General features: G+C 41.2%; 1 long non-coding RNA gene across 2 annotated transcripts in view; it reads left to right on the forward strand.

The window, feature by feature from the left end:
* The window catches only part of LOC135971963 (uncharacterized), a 107,223-nt gene extending 94,334 nt beyond the window's left edge, over nt 1-12,889 (forward strand). The window contains exons 4-6 of one of the 2 annotated variants that reach the window (XR_010588443.2): nt 9,101-9,176; nt 11,065-11,207; nt 12,457-12,889. This is a non-coding gene — a long non-coding RNA (uncharacterized lncRNA). Of the gene's footprint in view, nt 1-9,100; nt 9,177-11,064 lie in introns of both variants that reach the window. The other variant, XR_012415738.1, reaches the window with a different exon arrangement.
* The last annotated feature ends 8,306 nt before the right edge of the window (nt 12,890-21,195 follow it).

Raw genomic sequence — 21,195 nt, forward strand, 5'->3', positions numbered from 1 at the left:
TGGCAGTGAGCAAAGTTCAACCCTGCTCATTTCTGTCAACATCCTCTGGTAGCCAGGGGCACTGAAAGTAGGCAGGAGTCAGGAAAATTCCAAGAAGCTTTTACTAAAAATAAAGCAAATAGCCATTTCTTACAAGATGGCCAGCCACTAATTAGCTGCAGTACTTTTGTATAAAGAGAGGCTCTTTAGCTACAGAATATGAATTTAAAAGCTAAGCTCCATCCAAAGTGGCAATTAAGGGCTTTGCCCAATCATAATAAACCTTGGTCTTCCTTTCCTAAGCCAGCTCCGCATCTTGTTGCCAGAGCAAACCCATCAGCTCATTCCCAGTTTCCTTCTCCAAACAGAGCAGAGCCCTGACACTCCGCAGAGCAAATGCTGTCTGCACTCTCCAGACTCCCTGGGTCTCCAGAGCGGGGATGTGATGGGTGAGAGAAGCAGCATAGAGTTGGGGCCCGTTATGTAAAAGAAGGGGAAGCGCTGAACTAAGCTCAGTGTGGCCAGTTGTTGCCAGGCAAGGATGTAGGCCCCATGTGGTCAGATCTAACCGGCTTTCAACTCAAGCCCCCAAACTGGTAGTCTATACAAAATTTCTTGATGATCGTGGAAATCAAAGAAAACAATCCACAGGCCGGTTGTGGCCCATGCCTGCCGGTATGTGACTTCTGGGCAAGAGGGTATACATTGGAAGAGGACCCGGAAAAACAGGGAGGGGGCAGAGGGATAAGGAGCTACGTTTAAAAGAACTCCAAACTGGGAGGGAATTAGGAGCAGCGGCCAGTAGTAAAGAGGATTTTGAGAGTGGCTGAAATTGGGAGAGGTTTTTAAGATGGTTTGCAATACATTGAGAATGAATTCTGCATTTGGATATTGCCTTGAGAAACTGAATAAAGATTTATATTCTCTCAGTTATTCTTTGGTTGGCAGACTCTGATGCTTGGAGTTGAGCCGGTGTCATACAGAGCCATGTGGCTGCCAGGCCTCTCTGTGGATGCTCACATTCGCAGGATTATGGTCTGTGTCCTCCCATCATACGTGAGGGCAGGGTGAGGGCATGCTTTGCTTCTCACTAGTTGTTGAATGAATGTCTCTGCCTTAGTCCTGCTTCCTTTTTCAAGAGACACAAATTTAGTTTAACTCACTTTCATTTTCCCCTGGGCCAATCGGCATAATTCATCACAATGTAATAGGCAGAGTGAAAGCAAGCTGAGAAATCCAACAATTAGCAAAGATAGAACGGACTTCTCTTGAGGCTTCAACCCGAGCTTGCTCCAGCAATGCTGATATTCTAGTGACAGGAAACAGCCAGAAAACACTTACCCCACTTCTTAAACCAGGGTTCTCAGTCAGCTATCCTAGTGGTTCCTCCTAGAGGGTAGCAGTATCTCTTGTCTTCACACTACAGAAGTGGATTAGTTATCTATGCTGTGTAAAATACTACCCTGAATCTTAGTGGTTTCCAAAAAAAAGTTACTATCCTAGGTTTCTGATTATCAGGAGTCCTAGCACAGCTTAACTGGATGCCCCACGTAAGATCTCTCACAAGGCTGCAGTCATCTCAATGCTCAACCTGGGGAAGATCCACTTCCAAACTGGCTTTCCTGTCTGTTGCCAGGCCTCACATCCTCCCTGGCTGTTGACTGGAGACATTGCTCCTTGCCACATGGACCTCTCCAAAGGGCAGCTCACAATATGCGGCTGCCTTCCTTCGGAACAAAGCCATGAGAAAGCGTGTCTTTTTGTAACCCAATCTCTGTAGTGACATCTCACTGATTTTGCCCTATTATATTAATTAGAAGCAAGTCCCTTTGTCCATCCCACATTCAATGGGAAGGGATGCTACAAAGCTTGAATGCCAGGAGGTGAGGACCATTGGCAGTTTTAATCCAGCCTTGCTATTCAGTGCCGACAAGGGGCACAAGCAGCAATGAAATGGTCATCTCACTCTGAACATAACTCTGGCTCATCTCTTTGAAGAAGCTGGGAGTACACATAATTGTCTGATAGCTACCATCTTCCTCCAAAAGTTAAATCCTGATGTACTTGCACACATGTACCGTGGACATACACCTTATATACAAATCCTGGGGAAAGTTGAGTCCCATTGTAGCTTATTGAGAAGAGTGAGCCTAGAACACAAACCCAGAATATTTTCTCCATATTGTCCTGGTACCTGTGGGTTTCAATTTTGGTTCTGCCTTTTCCTAGCTATGGGACTTTGGGCAAGAAACTTCCCTAAGTCTCCATTGTCTCATCTGTAAATGAGGGGTAATAATAGAATTCATATCACTGGGTTTGTGGTGGGATTAAATAACAGTGATTACATATACAAAGGCCTAGCAGAGTGCCTGGCACATTCTAGGCACTAAAGAAATCTTGGTGCCTATCATTATCATTATTATTCATTGCTACTCTTTAATCTAATGTATTGCCCTTCAAAACTTCTGCACTTAAAACTTGGTTTGCTTCCTTTTAGGATTGCTAAAAGCTGGTCAATGCTAAAAACTTATGGACAGTTTTTGATGGCACCAATGTATGTAAATTATAATTAGTCTTTGGAGGCCTAATGCTGGTAATTGGCTTCCATCAAAATAAGGCTTCTCAAAATCATTAATAGAACAGGTTATTGAGAAAGTTTGCATGGAACAAAACATTACAGATTGGGAGATGCAAAGTTGATCTTTCACATTTCATTGCTTTAATCATTACACACATTTTGAAGGGATATTCTGTGAATGTGAATAACCAAGGGTTACTTGGGCATATGTAGCAAGTTTGAGGGAATCTGCACAGAGAAGGGGAATATGGTCTCAGATTTTCTTACTGGGGTTGGAGGGTCCAAGTGTTTTAGAGGAAAGATAGCCCACAGACACGTTGCTCCCCAATGTTATATTGTGGAGTTAAACAGAGTTGAGTGTCTCTTACTACTTGCCTGAGGCAATGTTAGTTGCATTCCAAAAGTTTTGAAATACATGGGCAGATATATGATCTATGGAATAATTGTTGACTTTCCATGTGCTTTGAAAAAGGGCTTAGGAGGGCAAAGCCACTTCTTTTTCTCTCTCCCAACTTTTTTTCCTCTGGGAAGCAACAGGATTTTGACCCACTTCACATCCGCCTCCTGCCTCTGGTTTTGAAATCTGCAGCCTGATGGCTTGTTTGCTTGTTAGCATGAAAGGCTTGCCCTGGGTCTGTGCTTGCTTGTTAGTAAAGAACCAACAAGCATTGCAGTCCAAAGGTAATCACAGAATGAAATCACTTCCAGATGCTAAACCCCACTCCTGATGGTGAAAGCAGACTTTACAACTGCAGTGGACCAGGTATTCAATGGCTCTCACCCAATCCTATTAGGGTTTTGAACATGCACATGTGTTCTCCTCCTCCTTTTTTTCTCTCTCCCTCTTCTTTTTTCTTCCCTCTATTACTCCTTGCTTTCCTCAGCTTGGATCAATTTCAGCTTGAAGGGCAAAATCAAAGCTGGATATAACCCAGGCTCGATTCTCCCATAAGTATCTGAGCTCCTGTTATCTTGGGATCTATTATATGATAGCTCCCTGTTAGAGCTCCAGCCCCCAAAGACAGGAGTAACTCTTTCTTCCAGCTCCATCCTCACGGCCTCTCAGAAACCCTTTCCCAGGCCACGTGCAAACATGAAGAGTATTGTTCCTTGGACAGCAGATAAAGTGGCCAGAGGGATCATTCTGCCTGAATTGCTGCAGAGCTGAAAAGGGATCACTGTCCATACTCAAATCAGAATTATCACAGAAATGAGACTAGCTGAACAGAGCTGGAATCCACAGTGGTAGAGTATGTGGGCTCAGCAGTGACATGGGAGACAGTGTTCTCATCCTCCACATGCTGAGCTGTGTCAGAGCTTCTCACAGAGAGTTCAAGAAAAGAAGGAAGGAAAGAAGATAGAAAGGGGGAGAGGGAGAAAGTAAGGCTAAAAGAAGAAAATAAATCAGTACTAAAAGAATATTATTATTGAATCATAGCACTAAAGTCTGAGAAAGAATAGAATCAAGAAGACTTTCAAAAGAGGAATTCATCATAGACATATTGATTTTCTCCTCTCCTAAAGTGAGTACCATGAAATCCAATTTCATGTCCTATCTCAGCCTTACCTGTGAAATAAATTAAGTGGCAGAATCTTTTCCTTCATTCACCAATTAGTCTCCTTCACCAAGCCTCCAATGGTAGATGTGACAATTTGTGAAGACAAGAATCTGTATGACTTGATCGTATGCATGTAGATAAAACACATATAAAACATTTGAATACAGCTAGTAGAAGAGCTTTTTTAAAAATCTCTTTTATTTGGCTTATTGGTAGTTAGTATACTTATTAAATTATTACTTCCCTTGTGGATAATTCACTACATTTTAAATGCTGCACAAATGTATTTCTTCCCTGGCAGAATAGCATGTAGCTTTGCTCACATTCAACCATTTATTCCCAGATGTTTATATCCACAGGGTCCAAGAACTCCATAAAACCCAGGATAATAGCACATTGAAAATATCTGGCCACAACCCATAAAAGAGCGTGCATAATAAAACTGTTCCCACCCGCCAATCCTCCCTTCAGTGCAAGCCTTCCAAATGTTTTAAAGTAATTTTCCAAAGGTGCAATGGGGGTGCATGCCCCAAACCCTATATTCTCACATCACTGAGACCTGAGTTCAAGATCAAATTGAGGAAGTACATGTATTCAACCCCTTTAAAAATAATCTTTTAAAACAAATCAAGAAAAAATGTAAGTTTTAAATAGCTAGTGAACAGCTAGTGTTTTCTCCACAAGGAAAAACAGAAGGTCTGTGTGTGTGTGTGTGTGTGTGTGTGTGTGTAAATATATGCCCAGAGTGATGAATGTCTTCTCCAAATGGCCAGATTCTCATCATCCTGTTTACATTTAGGCAATGGCTCCTTCTCCAATCATTCGCTAATGCTGTTTTTTTAATTTAACTTTAGAAATAGAAATTATTTAATGTCTAACTTTCAAACAGCTATTCACTTTTGAAGTATGATAATTTACGCCTGACAAATAGCAAAACTCCCTAGTTCATTCATTTTTAGATTTCTATTAGAAGCAAAGGACATCCAAAATGCTGACCATTTAAATGCCCAGTGAGTCAACAACATCTGCTGGGCCTTGTCTACTTAAGAGGTTAGAATTAGGCATACGAAGGAGAAAACTCTGCTTCTGCCTCAAGGTGGGTAGTGGGCAATGATAGGAAACTGGTTGATGTGATGTAAATGGGAGGAGGATGTAATATATGAACACACCAACACCCACCATGGCTACCCAGAGAGAGATGAATATACTTGGGGAGGTGGGAAAAAGAAAGGACTTGAGCCTGTACAGTGGAATAAGGCAGGGGACAGACAAGGCAGCAGTATAATCAGTTGTATAGTAGAAACCAAACTACATTTGAAGTCAGAAAATCTGGGGTCAACCAGCCATCCCATTACTGGGTATATAGCCAAAGGATTATAAATCATGCTGCTATAAAGACACATGCACACGTATGTTTATTACGGCACTATTCACAATAGCAAAGACTTGGAACCAATCCAAATGCGCATCCATGATAGACTGGATTAAGAAAATGTGGTACATATACACCATGGAATACTATGCAGCCATAAAAAAGGATGAGTTCATGTCCTTTGTAGGGACATGGATGAAGCTGGAAACCATCATTCTCAGCAAACTATTGCAAGAACAGAAAACCAAACACCGCATGTTCTCACTCATAAGTGGGAATTGAACAATGAGAACACTTGGACACAGGAAGGGGAATATCACACATCGGGGCCTGTTGGGGGGTGGGGGGAGGGGGGAGGAATAGCATTAGGAGATATACCTTATGTAAAGACAAGTTAATGGGTGCAGCACACCAACATGGCACATGTACACATATGTAACAAACATGCACTTTGTGCACATGTGCCCTAGAACTTAAAGTACAATAATAATGAAAAGAGAAAATCTGGGGTCAAGTATAGGCTTTTCATCTTAGTCATTTGACTCAGACTTAGTTTCCTCATCTTCAAAGTTGAGACAGTCACTCCTACCTTGAATGGTTGCTGAAGAGACCAAATGAGCTAAGAGGCTTTCCAAGTTGTGAAGTAACATGCATGTCTGCCTTATCAGAGTAGGTGAAGTTGTGTAGAGAGTTAGACATAGATGGAGCTGGAGGCCATTATCCTTAGCAAACTAACACAGGAACAGAACACCAAATACTGCATGTTCTCACTTATAAGTGGGAGGTAAATGAGGAGAACACATGGACACATGTGGAGGGGAATAACACACACTGGGGTCTTTCAGAGGGTGGAGGGTGGGAGGAGGGAGAGGATCAGGAAAAATAACTAATGGGTACTCAGCTTAATACCTGGATAATGAAATAATCTGTACAACAAACCCTCATGACACAAGTGTACCTATGTAACAAACTGCACTTGTACCCCTGAACTTAAAAAAAAAAAAAGTTTTAAAAAAGACAGTTGATGAGATTAAAACATCCTGGAAACTAGACTCACTTTTATCCATGCCTAACACATAACTGAGTAATGATTCTCACCTTGTTTTCTTGTCTGTTAAATGGGAATTACAGTATTTGTCTTATGTGGTTGTTGTATGATCAAGTAAAAGACTATACACAAGAGATTCATAAAGAGTGAGGAGCTCTTCAAACTTAAGGTGTGGTCACACTTTGGTGCAACACAACATGCACTCATTCATTTGTCATTTATTCAATAAACATTTGAGCATTAAGCTATGCCAGACCCTGTGAAGGCCTAGGAATATCATGGTGAATAAGACAGACTTGGCCTTGTCTTCATGGAACTTATAGTCAAGTCTGTTAACAAAGTATTTACAAAGTGAAATGGGCAAGCCCACTTTTTGAAACCATATATAAGTACAACATTCTACCATACTTACCCTTAACACAAAAAGCAAGAGTCAGGAAAGTTTAAAAATAACGAGATAAACACACTGGGCACAGTAGCTGACACCTGTAATCCCAGCACTTTGGGAGGCCGAGGCAAGTGGATCACTTGGGGTCATGAGTTTGAGACCAGCCTGGTCAACATAGTGAAAACCCATCTCTACTGAAAATACAAAAATTAACCAGGCATGGTGGTGCGCACCTGTGGTCCCAGCTACTCAGGAGGCTGAGGTGGAAGGATCACTTGAGCCCGGGAGGCGGTGGTTGCAGTGAGCCAGATGCAAGACCCGGTCTCAAAGAAAACAAAAACAAAAATAACTAGATAAACAGAGAAGAAGATTCTGTTTCAGAATCTGGGCATGGTGGCATGTGCCTGTAATCCCAGCTACTTGGGAGGCTGAGGCAGGAGAATTGCTAGAACCAGGAGGCGGAGGTTGCAGTTAGCTGAGATTGCACCATTGCACTCCAGCCTGGGTGACAAGAGCTAAACTTCACCTGAAAAAAAAAAAAAAAAAAAAAGATATGTGGGGAGGTGCCCCTATTCTACATCTGGCTGATTAAAAACTACTGCAAGAGGGATTAGTGGATAATTGATCTGATTTTTTTCAACAAGTCAATGGCATAAAGAAGAAAGGGACAGAAAGAAAGAGTATTAGCAGATACTTAAGAGATAAAACCACCAAATAACATTATAACAACCACTTGTAACATATATTTTTAAGATAATCATGGAAATTTAAATATTTTCAGTGTTTTGGATGACACCAAGGAAATACTGATAATTTTGTTTGGTGTTATAACAATATACATTTATATAAAATGTCTTTTTTTTTTTTTTTTTTTTTTTTTTAGCACTTGTAGAATGAAATGACTTAATGTGGCCGGGCAGGTGGCTCACACCTGTAATCCCAGCACTTTGGGAGACCAAGGCAGGTGGATCGCTTGAGCTCAGGAGTTCAAGACCAGTCTGTCCAACATGCTGAAACCCCATCTCTACCGAAAATACAAAAATTAGCTGGGCGTGGTGGCACATGTCTGTGGTCCCAGCTATTTGGGAGGCTGAGGCAGGAGAATCGCTTGAATCCAGGAGGCAGAAGTTGCAGTGAGCTGAGATTGCAGCATTGCATTCCAGCCTTGGTGACAGAGTGAGACTCAAAGAAGGAAGGAAGGAAGGAGGGAGGGAGGGAAGGAAGGAAGGAAGGAAGGAAGGAAGGAAGGAAGGAAGGAAGGAAGGAAGGAAGGAAGGAAAGAAGGAAGGGACTTAATATCTGAGATTGCTATAAAATAAAATACTAAATAAAAACGAATAAATTATATATAAAAGGAAAAAATTTGAAGTCAACAAAAGTGTGCACATACAGACGTATTTTACAACCATATCTTAAAGCCAGCATTACTCATTTTTTCCCCTTTCCTCTGGTACACAAAATCGATTACATAACTCTTTGAAGGTGAAACATTTCTTGTAATTAAGTTCATTTTGGGGTGAGGAAAGAAAACTGTAAACATAGAACATAGGGAAGGAAGCGTCCACACTTATTTCTCTGTAATAAGATTTCATTAAATTCATAGGTGCTAGCCTTGAACTGAGTGATTGAGGAAGGTTGGGTGCTTCTGGCACTGCATCTGGCTTTTGTATGGTTGCAAGGTTGTGGTGGGGCAAAGGATAAGTGGGTGGAAAGGGGTAAAGGAAGTTAAACTGCTTCACAAATGATTTGATGCCTTCAGACTTTGCAGATCTAAATCAGTACTGAAGGGATGGCCTTCACTGCAGCAAACCAGGTTATCAGATTTCATTTATTCTGCTGAACTCCATTGTGATATTCTTTGTGTAGTGACATTTATTAAATTAGCCACATAGCTACCAGCTCTCTACTCCACTTAAGGCTGCTTAAAGGACTTCTCCAGTCTGTTTCTCTGTATTTTAAAATAGATGAAGCATAACATAAGTAGACTTAATGACAAGAGTTCAAAATTAATGACAACAATGCAAACCTGATCACTTGTGTTATAGGAAAAAGCAAAACCCCTCTTAAAATACCTCAAGTCTTTTGTTTGCTGTGGTCCTGGAAATCTGGAGGTTTGAATGGTGAGTATAATAGGAACATCCCAGGCGCCATAACAGCCCCATAAATATCTCCTCAGCAGAGCCGCGTGTCTCCCCCTGGACTTGAGGAGCTTTCTTTGAAGTCACAGGGCAGAAACTGTGCACGTGGAAGAGGTATGCAACTTATTGTTATCATTATTTGCCATTGCTTTAGAAGCTTTTAAGTAATACTAGATTTATCACATTTTTCTTAGCAGCAAATTTTAGTTTCATCCAGTGTTTCTTCTGAAGCCTGAACCAATAAACTGGCTTGTCTTTGTAGTTGATCTGCCACAGTAGTTCCCATATTTTTCTGCCAAGAAGCCCTTTTAGAATCTGATTAAACGGGTAACATGACATTTATAGTTTCAAAGATTAGAACACCTGGAAGGAGGCCCAGAACTTACGCAGTCTCCTGGGAACCTTCTAGTACAAAGCAGACTGGACCTTGTTGGATGGATCTAACTCAGAGCCAGCCTTTTGCTTCCATCTCCTCCTGAGGTCTACCCCCATCTACGGCAGCCCCCTTATGTTGCATTGCCTAGCACTGCACATAGTGAGTGCTCAGTAAAGGTTTCATATCCTTGATTTAATTTGCTGAGGAGCCTAAAGTTAGTGTGCTTTGCATGTGATATAAATGATTTGCACTGGATTGCATGACATAACCATTGCATGGTAAGGGAGGCAGACAGTTACAGAACCAGATGAAAAACTTCCATTCCTGTTTAGGTTTACACCCTTGCTTTCTATCTTCACACAATAAAGTCCATCATTTATTTCTTTAAAACACACACCCACACCTTGTTGTTTTTTATAATTACAAAAGTAAAACATGCACATAGTCAAAAAAATTAGTAAACATAAGTAAGCCTGTGATCATTGGTATTAAGTTTAGCTGCACTATCATCCTATTATTTCTGTATGTGTGTGTCTATCCATACTATCTTGTACTGTTCTGTTAAAAATGTGTCTTGCATTTCTGCACACATATGCCCACTGTCTCTAAGGCTCCTTTGAAATGATTTTTAAAAGATTCATTTTTAAATTCAAACCACTATGGCAGTGAAAAATGGGACTGAGAGTGATCAATGAATCAGGAAATTTGAAGGATTATCATCCAAAGAAAAGAAAAGGCATCTGGTAAGTGGAGAAGTTGTGGCAGAAGTGACAGAAGCCCAAACTCTAGAGATAAAGGCTGACCTTTGCAAGCCCCACCCCCGCCGCCCCCAAAACAATCCTAGTTCAGAAATTACAAATTAGCCTGAAATGTTAAAGAACTGTATTTGGGATATATGGGATGGGGGGAGTCTGTCTCTCAATAGATAGAATAACTACTGAGGCAGCTCTTGCCCTCCAAAGGATGTAGGAAATATGTCTAGGAGGGCCACTGATGAGGGAGTTGTGGGTCAAAAAAGGGACTCAAGTTTGAGATAATCTGGACCCCCATAACAACGCAGGAAAAAAGGCAGAGCCACCTAGCATTGATGACCTTCACCCCAGAGATAAGTCTTCCTGACTCTGGCAAATTTTGAGGAACCTCAGCCTGATTACACACTCACCTCAGCATCGTAGAGCTCCAGTAGGCAACAGAGCAGTGTACCCAAAGTTCTGAGGGAAAGCAATTTTGAACTTAGTTTTCTACATTCAGCCAAATTTCAATGAAGTGTGAGGGTAAAAGACAGCACTTGTAGACACATAAGAATTCAGTAAGTTTAGTAACTATACACTCAATAAGAACAAATTACTTGTGAAGTAACACAGCACAATCAAAAAATAAGCCAAGAAAGCAGAAAAAGATGAGATACAAGAAGCTTCAGTTACGTAAAATGACCCAGAAAGATTTACAGAGGTAAAAAAGAAATTTACAGGTCATCCCTTAGAGAGGGATACACGTATTATTCTTCTTTGAGTGACAAAATGTTTTAAATTAAGGATTATATTTTCTTCTCTATAGGTTCAATCATATTTATTTCTAGAGAGATTATATTAAGGTAATACTTATTTTAATTCTTTTTTGAGACAGAGTCTCACCTGTCATCCAGGATGGAGTGCAGTGGCATGGTCATGACTCACTGCAGCCTCGACCTTCCAGGCTCAAGTGATCCTCCCACCTCAGCCTCCCGAGTAGCTGGGACTACAGGCACATGCCATCATGCCTGGCTAATGGTAATAATTTTTATAAATGTTTCACATAGGTTTTTTATTATTATACTCAACCTATAGACAAAGAACAGAATACTAAATTATGATTTTAAAAGCTTGTAATGACTATAAATGCTGATACAATAAAAAGTAGGAGTTCAACAGAAGGAAAGACAAAAAGCCACTTAAGTTCTAAATTCCTCACATTTTGTACCTAGAGACCAAAGGATAATGCCTGAATTTGATAAAAACAAGAAATAGAAGCATAATTATTTTTGAAAATTACAATTAAAACTGTTAGAATCAGACGCAGAAATCATTAGCAGCATAGAGAGGGGGCAGTGGAGATTAGGGAAAGGGAAAACTTAGTTTTCATTTCACATATCCCTCTACAGTGTGATTGTTTTAATCACGTGTAGCATTACCTTCATAGTTACATATCTTGAACCTATTTCCAGGTGTAACCCAAATGTTACCAGCTTGTGGACATAACTGAGGTCACATTTATATTTATGCCCAAATTGTAATGGTGCTAAGTCTTCATTTGCTCATGCAGGAACTTAGCTCCCAGTTAGTGCTTCCCAGTTATTTCTTGGGGCCCCTAAAATAATCACTCTCATATAGGCATATCAATATCTTTCAGCTCCAACCATTATGGTCCCTTTTGCTATGTTCTTTCTCCTCTGCTTCTTTGCACTTGATGTATTCTTGCACATCATTTTTAATGACAGTCATCATTTCTTATCTTTAAAAGATCTTCAAGTACTTCTTGTCTCCCACTCCAGACTTTCTTTTTTTTTCCCACTCCACACTTTCAAATTAAAAGTCAAACTTCTAATGTAGAAAATGCATAGGAGGTACAGGAAGAGGCTAAACAATACAATGAGGAAACAACCAAGCACATCCAGAAGGTGTGACAGGCTGCAGGACAACTGGTTTCATCTTTTCAATTAGTCTATGTTGTAGTTGGTGCTAGGTTCAAATTAAGACTTAAGGGAAACAACAAGATGCCACAGGGTTCTGCATTAGATCCTGTAAAGGACATTTTGGGGTCACTGGGAAATTTGATTTTGATCTAGTTGTTTTATGGGATAAAAACTGAAAATATCCCAATGGAAAGGTGGAGATTATTGACTGATACAGTTTGGCTGTGTCCCCACCCAAATCTCATCTTGAATTGTAGCTCCCACAATCCCCACATGTCGTGGGAGGGACTCAGTAGGAGGTAATTGAATCATGAGGGTGGGTTTTTCCCATGCTGTTCTCATTACAGTAAATATGTGTCACAAGATCTGATGGTTTTTAAAGGGCAGTTCCCCTGCACAAGCTCTCTTGCCTGCCACCATATAAGACGCGCCTTTGCCCCTCCTCTGCCTTCTGCCATGATTGTGAGGCCTCCCCAGCCATGTGTAACTGTGAGTCCATTACACCTCTTTTTCTTTATAAATTACCCAGTCTTAGGTATTTCTTCATAGCAGTATGAAAATGGACTAATACAATGACTAAAAAATGCAAGTATAGTGTGAACTCATTTAGCAAACACACACACAGAGGGAAAGATGTGGAATAATATACACTAAAAATTAATGGTAATGGCTCTTGTTGCTTAGGAATATGATATTTTAATTATTAAAATGTTTGTCTTTATTTTCTAATTTGCTACCATATGTACTGCTTTTGTAATAATAAAAGAACTATAAAATTCCCCTGTGAATTTACTTTGTGAACTCTCATCTCTATTGTCTTTGCCTTGATCTTGGATTCCTTCCTCCTCTATCAACATTTAATCCATGAGGAACAGAATGGGTCCTCCCATCAGGCTTCCTTTCTCTCCATCAGTATTTTGTTCTCAGAAATACAGAGGCTGTACAGATAAGTGAACTGGTTGACTAAAGCCAGTGAGTCACACAGCTGGGAGTCTTCCCAAATTCACCCTGTTTTAGATAGACTCCTACACCACATGCACGTGCACACCTTGTGTTTTTAATTTCTCACATCACCATGGGAGATACATGACTATCTGAGGGTCAAGACATAGCACAGTCATTTTTCAGGCCATAACAATGCACCCAAGTTAAGATGGATATTAACATCTCCTGTGCTCTTGCTGACAAATAGCTGATCAAAACCTTAAGGCTTCCTCTGTCACAAAAAATAACACGAGTTCTGACCGGCATGTGAGACTTAGCAAGAGGCCCCTCTCACCTCACAATGTGAGCTGCACATGTGCACCCACACTTGAGTCTGACCCCTAAGCATTTCCAACACCAGGGATGTTAAAGGTAAGCTTTTTTGAAACAGCTCTTTCCTTTGTGTCTTTGGCTCTTTACTCACAAAAGACACAAAGAACAAGTGTATTTATAACTCTTTGCAACCAATGAGAATTCCACATGGGGCGGGGGAAGATGGGAAAAAGTGATCTGTAACATTTCATGATATCCATGCAAATGTTTGCCCCTCTGGGAATTTGTGTAAGCGAAGTCATGTCAGTGGAAGCAGCAACACATAATGATCCCTGGACCATGTATGTTGGATGGCTGGGAGACCAGAAAGGATAGAGAGGGTAAGAATGAACAAAAAATTTTAAGAAATTTAAGTCCAAGTGAAAATAGGCATTTCAGATGAGAAAGAGTAATAGTAAAAGACAGGTTTTCCAAATCCTCATGTTTACAGAAACTCTTGTACACCATAGCCCTTGTCTGCAATTGTAACATACAGTTCCAAAGAATTAAGAGTTAGGCAAAATAAAGTTAATTTGGATTCTTTTACAGCTTCACCAGTTGTGCCATGATTCAGGTGCATCGTGAGCCAGTCTATTGCAACTAGATCCAGGAAAGTCTTGGTAGAACAGTTCATCCACACAGATTACCACAGATAGCAATCTGATCTCCAGCTCCTCCATCTTTACCTCCATTCTCAACATGAGTAATCAAGTCTAAGGGCTTTACAAAATAAAAATGTCTCTTAGAGAAAAGCTTCATTTTCCCTCATCTTTCTCCCCAAATAATCTCAGGACATAAGAGCTTGAAGGGTCCTTATGAATCATTTGTTATAAGCTTCAAGTCTTACAGATGATCCAGAGAGGGAAAATGGCCTCCCAAAGTAACTAGTGACAAAATCTAGACCTAAATTCAGCTTTCCTAAATCCTAAGTCCAGAATACTTACAATGAGCCGCACACACTAATACTCGCTTATAGATGAAATATCTTACATTGTGCTTAATTTAGCCCTCTTTTGAGTAAAGCAAAGCAAAACAAAACAAAAATGAACAAAATCCCAAGAACATGCACCTTCCACCCCACCTTCATACACAAACCAACCAACGTTTCCCTTAAGGACAACCATAAGGCTCTGCCACAATAATCTGTACCGATAAAAACTTAAACATACAAACATCCTTAGAATAAAGTATAGAGGTTTTTGATTTTAGCCTGACAGAATTAATGATATCTTCCTATATTCTCTCACATAAGCACTTAGCATATTAATAGTTTGTATCTTTAATATAATAATTTCATTCTTTATCATCCTAAAGTTTTGCATTCCTCATTGCATTATATGTAATTAGTTTTTGCATGGCTATTCCTTCCCATGTGTTGTAAGCCCTTGGATATTAAATTTATCTCTTTTCCCTTTTACCCCCTCCACAGAAGAGAAAGAACATATAACTTTAGATCAATGAGTAAATTGGCACAGTCACATTTTTTGAATGGCTCTTTCTTCCCTTTCAAGAAGATAATCTATCATGTTCACCAAGGAATAATGTTACTCAGAACTCCAGATTAGAACCTTTCATTTTGCCATGAAATATTCCTAAAATGAATAAGATCTAGCAGAGATTTTGCAATTCCTGGCCTAGAACTGCAGTCAGAAGTACCTGGCATAAGGCAAGCACTATATAATTGCTAGCTATTCTTATTATTAACTAGATGTAGGTACTATTTTTAGGATTTGGAAGATAAACTGGAAAGCAGTCTTGCTGTCTTACAGCCTTCCTAACTCTATAATAATGACACAGACAGAATCAGATACAAAATGTGATTAACCTGGATATTATTTGATCATGTTCAACACTTTCTGGACTAAGTATTACAGAATGTTGTTTCTCAAAGCAGCTGGATCACCAAGAAATCTAAGTAATTGAAACCAATTGAAGTAAAAGATGAACTCTCCTAGGCAAAAATACCTTTTCACAATAAATTCTTAAATAAAAGTAGTGCTAGATAAAAAATAAGTTGCACTCCTTTGGTTTCCATCCCTCCATGATGGATCAGATAAGAGAAATAAATCATGTAATTCTACCTGGCTATGAAGATGCTCTGGATTATGAGTCCACCACACAACACTTACGTAACTTCAAGCAAGTTACTTAACATTCCTACATCAGAGTTTATTCATCAATATAATAAGGATCATAATAGCCTCTTATAGATTATTGTGAAGATGAAATAAGGTAAGAGATGTTCTTAGCACAATGCCTTGCACAGAGGATAGAATAATAATTATTATTACTTATATGCCTTCTCATTGAGATATTTATGTGCAACATTTAAGCAATTGTTCAGATAACTAATTCTATGCATGGAGAGGTACGGAAGGAGAGGACAATAACTTATTTCCTCCTCAGCAAAGTAGCACTAACGATGCCTTTCCTTTCTCTTCCTTGAGTCTAATGTTAATCCACAAGTATTTTGAGATGTTCAGTAAAAAGAGAATGCTATTGCTATAGGCAACAGGCAATGAGGAGACTGATGTGTGGCTTCTTATTTATGGAAAAATTAAGTATTCTAAAGGCCAGAGTTTGGCATCCTTTGGCACCTGAGTGACACTCCTCATCACCTCTCATTTGTCTTCATGAGCTCTAAGAACTAGCAAGCCTCCAATATCTGCTGATCAACATATATAATTTAAGGAAGATGCTACTTGCTAAAACTCTGGATACAGATCAGTAGACAAAAAACAGCAAAGTATAATTGATGACTAAAAACAATTAGGAGTTTGGGGTCTGATAAGAGCTGGAAGTCACTCCACATAAGCTTAATTTTGTACTGCAGTTTGGTCAGGGCATATGGCCATCACATCTGGGGTAAAACAGGCCAGCGCTTCAGGGACTGAGCCCTTCAGAACCCTAGGGCTACTCAGAGGTTCCACGGTTCCACAACTAGGGTTCATTGCTATCTTCTTTATAGAACATGCAGATGGTCCCTTTGAAAAAGTTCAAAACCCACTGAACTAGCAAAGAGCATAGCCAAACCCCAACAACATTTTCCCTAAATGACCTAGGTACTCCGGGGACCACAACTTACCAGATCTAAATTGCAGTTATGATTAAATAAGATCTGATCTAGCCCCTCCTTATGTTCCTCCCATGTTTAAGAACCTATGTATGGTGTGTCCTACAGTTCTCATGGAACTCAAATGCCACACAAGGGCCGTTAAAGCCCATGTACCTCTTTAGTTAGCATCCTTTCTGGAAGAAAAAGTTTAAGGGTAATAAAAGCTTCTTGCTGAACAGGTGAGCAAAGGTTGAAATTAAACATCTAAACAATGTATCATTACTTACACCAATGATCCTAACTAATAGCCAAATTAGTTGGGTTCATTTGTCATCCAACAAATGAACTTTTGCCCTTGAGTCTCAGTTCTCTCCTTTGGAACCACATGGAATAATTTATTGATTCATTCCTACATTAAAATTTCATTGACTTCCACCAGGTGCAGTGGCTCACACCTGTAATCTCAGCGCTCTGGGAGGCTGAGTTGGGCAGATCACCTGAGGTCAGGAGTTTGAAACCAGCCTGGCCAACATGGTGAAACCCTGTCTCTACTAAAAATACTAAAATCAGCCAGGTGTAGTGGCATGCACCTATAATCCCAGCTACTCTGGAGGCTGAGGCAGGAGAATCCCTTGAACCCAGGAGGCGGAGGTTGCAGTGAGCCGAGATCGTGCCACTACACTCCAGCCTGGGTGTCAGAGCGAGACTCTGTCTCAAGAAAAAACAAAAAACAATTCATTGACTTTCATCTGGTACAGTGGCTCATACCTGTAATCCCAGCACTTTGGATGGCTGAGGTAGGAGGATTACTTGAGGCCAAGAGTTTAAGACCAGCCTGGCCAACATGGTGAAACCCCGTCTCTATTAAAAATACAAAAACTAGCTGGGTATGGTGGTGCACACCTGTAATCCCAGCTATTCAGTTGACTGAGGCACGAGAATTGCTTGAACCTGGGAAGCGGAGGTTGCAGTGAGCCGAGATCGTGCCACTATTCTCCAGCCTGGGCAACAGAACTCTGTCTCAAAAAAAAAGAAAAAAAAAAGAAAGAAATTAACTTCTATGTGCAAGACACAGGAGTTTCAGAGTGAATCAGATCTATTGGTCCCTGCATTCATAGAGCTTAGAATCCAGCAGGAAAGGAGGACAGTCAAGCTCATAGAGGATGACTTTGCTCCATCAGGCTCTGTATTATAAACCGAGAAAAGCTTTGCTGAGCTCCTCTGACAGAATAAGTTCAACATATTTTCTACATGATAGCCCTTCAAATATCTGAGGACAGCTATGCCATACTTTGTAAGCCTTCCAGTCTCTGTCAACAATTCTAGTTCCATAAGCCATATAGTATGACTTAGGTTAGAATCCTTTACCATGTGCTGGCTTCCCTTTGCACATACATACCATCAACCATCAATGTTTGGGGAGACCAGAAACAAGCCACGTTCCCACCCTGGTAAAGAAAATAACCTTTATGCTGAATACTCCACTTCTATTTGCACAAACTAAGAACATTAATATTCTAGGCTCATGGTGAGTTTACAATCAACTGTAGGCCCTGAAATTACCTAAACTGCCATCCCTGACAGTATCCTCATACACTGGTTCAATTATTTTGTATCTGAGTGTAGAATTCTATATTTACTCATATATTGATTAGTGTTATTTATAGTCTTTTTTTTTTTTTTTTTTTTTTTTTTTTTTTTTGAGACAGGGTCTTACTCTTTTGCCCAGGCTGGAGTGCACTGGCACCATCATGACTCACCACAGCCTCGACCTCCTGGGCTCAATCCTCCTACCTCAGCCTTCCAAGTAGCTGGGACCACAAGCACGTACCACCATGCCTGGCTAATTTAAAAAAAAAAAAATCTGTAGAGAAAGTCTCTCTGCGTTGGCCAGGCTGGTCTCAAACTCCTGGGCTCAAGTGATCCTCCCGCCTTGGCCTCCCCAAGTTCTGAGATTACAGATGTGAGCCACCATACCCAGCTTTCACATTTCTTAACCTTTCTAATGTCATGTTTTCTACATATGAGAGCATTCCAACAAGCTCTCATCAGCCTAAGACCACTCTTTGGTGCTCTCTTGTATTCCATAGCATTTTGAATCTAATTCCATTACATTATTGCCTTACTGTAATTATATTTTTACATGTCTCTTCTCTCACTTATCTGTGAGCTCATTAAGCACAATAGCTTATCTTTGTATCTCCACTATTAAGCTCAGTTCCTGACACATAGGCTATGCTTAAAAGAAAAGCTGTTTATTTCAAAGAATGAATGAATGAGCCACTCAACCATGATATCATCCAGGCCACATTGGTCCCAAGGTTACCATAAAATACTTTGTCAAATGCCGTATTGAAATACAAGTCTGAAGCTCTCCCAACTCTGCTAACTTCCACTTTAGATAAAAGTCACTTTATGTCTCTGTGTCTCCAATTCCACATATGTAGACAGTGAAAGTTTTTCAATATTAATAAATGAAATAATATATGTAAGCATGCTTTACAAAACTGCAACGTGTGCAAAAGTAAGATATAAGCATCCCCTCATTCTGGCAGCCTTATCAAAAAAGGAAATTATGTTTATTGGCCTTGCAAGAACCGTGGTTTGTGGCTTTCATTTAAGGGCAGGAAGCGAGGCCTCTGAAAAGAGTGACAGGGAAAGGTTAAAGGGATAAAGCCTGGAGCCAAATCCACCACAACCCCCTCCCCAGGCTCTGCCGCACTTCCCACTCCTCTCCTCCAGCCTTCCTCCCCATATGAAAGTTGATGCCTGTTATCCAGGACCTTTCCTTTTGGCTGGCCTTTGGGGTTTTCCAAATTCCGTGTTGAAGGGTCCAGACATGGTCTCCTGCCCATCTTTGTTTGAGTGGGCCTGTTGAACATCTTCAGTAGGACATCAAAGGGTACACAGTGTGAATGGGGAATTGTCTTTAGGAAAGAAGGAAGCAGAGAGATGAACAGACAAGTGGCCCTGCCCTACTGACTGGGTACCAGCACTTGCAGGGTTTGCTGTGTTACAACAGGGTATCATTGTGAAGCACCAGCTGCCTGCCACTATTTATGGACATCTCTTTTTCTGGCTGGGTATTTTTGCCTTTTGATGATATTATTGTCCTCCTGAAGCTATAAGGAAGGAAGGAAGGAAGCTACAGGAAGCAAGGAAGACCATACCACATCAGGTAAATCATCCAAACAAGAGATCGGTCCTCAGCCACCTGGGTTCAGGAATGTGGAAGCTAAGTTTCAGCTTGGCTGGAAAATCCACTTCCCTTGTGGCCTCCTTCTCCTTAACTTCTAAAGAGGATTTGTATTTCAGTGTCCTTAAGCATGGAAAAGAAAATCTGCCTTTGCCAGCAAGCAACAGCCAGCCCTACAGAGAACCTGAGCTAAGAGGAGTATCCTGTCAGCCAGATGTTTCATCTTGTCTGTGAGGCCACGTCTTTCTCTTTTGTCATTGTACCCCAGCACCTCACACAGTGCCTGACACATACCAGGTTCTCAATAAATATGTGTTAAACATATAAGCGTGCTATTCTACAGTAAGGAAAATCAGTACTTATGGCTCCTTGGGCAAAGTTTTAAAAGGGCCGCTATGCCTCCTCAGGTCAGCATTAAAATGGCTGCATAATTACAGCAAGAACAAACCCAGAGTTGTTCTGCAGAGATAACTGGACAGAAGGATCCATCTCTTGAGTTCCACACTGAGATTCTCCCTTCACAGCCTTAGCTGATCTTAATAAGATGCGCTTACAGCAGCTTACAGCAGTGCAGAGGCGGAAATTACCTAGCACTCTGCTATTTTTCTATTCAGGTGAACAGTGCTCACTGACAGAGAAGCCCAAGTTCTCAAACTGAGTCAAAGATGAAGCCATGGAAAAGAACTCCTGAATGAGGTTCGCAACAGTCTTGATTGTAATTAGCATCAGAAACCTAACTCAGAAAACTGTTCTTTCTATATTTCTGAGAACTTTTGTTCCCTCTGATCTAATTTCTTTTTTAAATATTACTCTGGGAAAAAAAAAAAAAAAAAAAAGTCTAACCTCCTTGGCATATACAAGAGGAAAGGGTCTCTCCTTTCCAGTGGTGGTGTAGAGAGCGGCTGGGTTCGTCCCTGAGGCCGGAGTGGAGATGACCACAGCCAGGCAGGCCCTGCTCAGGTTGGGTCAGCAGAGCAAGGTCCCTTCCAGAGGGTTTTCCCCCGGGACAACCTGGAGCCTGCTTTGGGGGAGCCACACACGTCCTCTCCCGCTTCTTGCTGGAGACTTGGGGACGTGAAGTGGGGGGTCTGTGATCCCGGAAAAAAAGTAACTTCCCTTGGTAGGTGATACGAGGCAGTGGCGTCCCGGGGAGTTTCCGCATTTCTGCGCTTCCCCTGGCGGGGGCACAGGGGCCAGGATGCGTGTGTGGGTACGTAGCTCATCCCTGGGAGCTGAGATCCTCTTTCAGCACTTGGGGAAGACTAACGCCGACCACTGGCTCAGTCACTATACTACAGGCATTTCTGGAAGCATTTCGCGGCGTTATTACGGGAAGTCGCGCGGACGGGGGCCTTCGCGCTACAGCCAAGGAGTCTCAGCGCTGGCCAAGCTGGAGCCGCACTTCCGGCGAGGTGTCCTCGGGAGGTGGCGCCACAGCCCATCTCAGTGCCGGCCACCCGCCGTATCCAGCCCGACTTCAGCCCCGCCAACACCGTCGGGAGCGAGTGGGCCCCGCCCGGCCGCGTCCTGGACCTGGTA

Source organism: Macaca fascicularis, chromosome 7, assembly GCF_037993035.2.
Source record: "Macaca fascicularis isolate 582-1 chromosome 7, T2T-MFA8v1.1".
In the NCBI taxonomy this organism is placed as follows: Eukaryota; Metazoa; Chordata; class Mammalia; order Primates; family Cercopithecidae; genus Macaca; species Macaca fascicularis.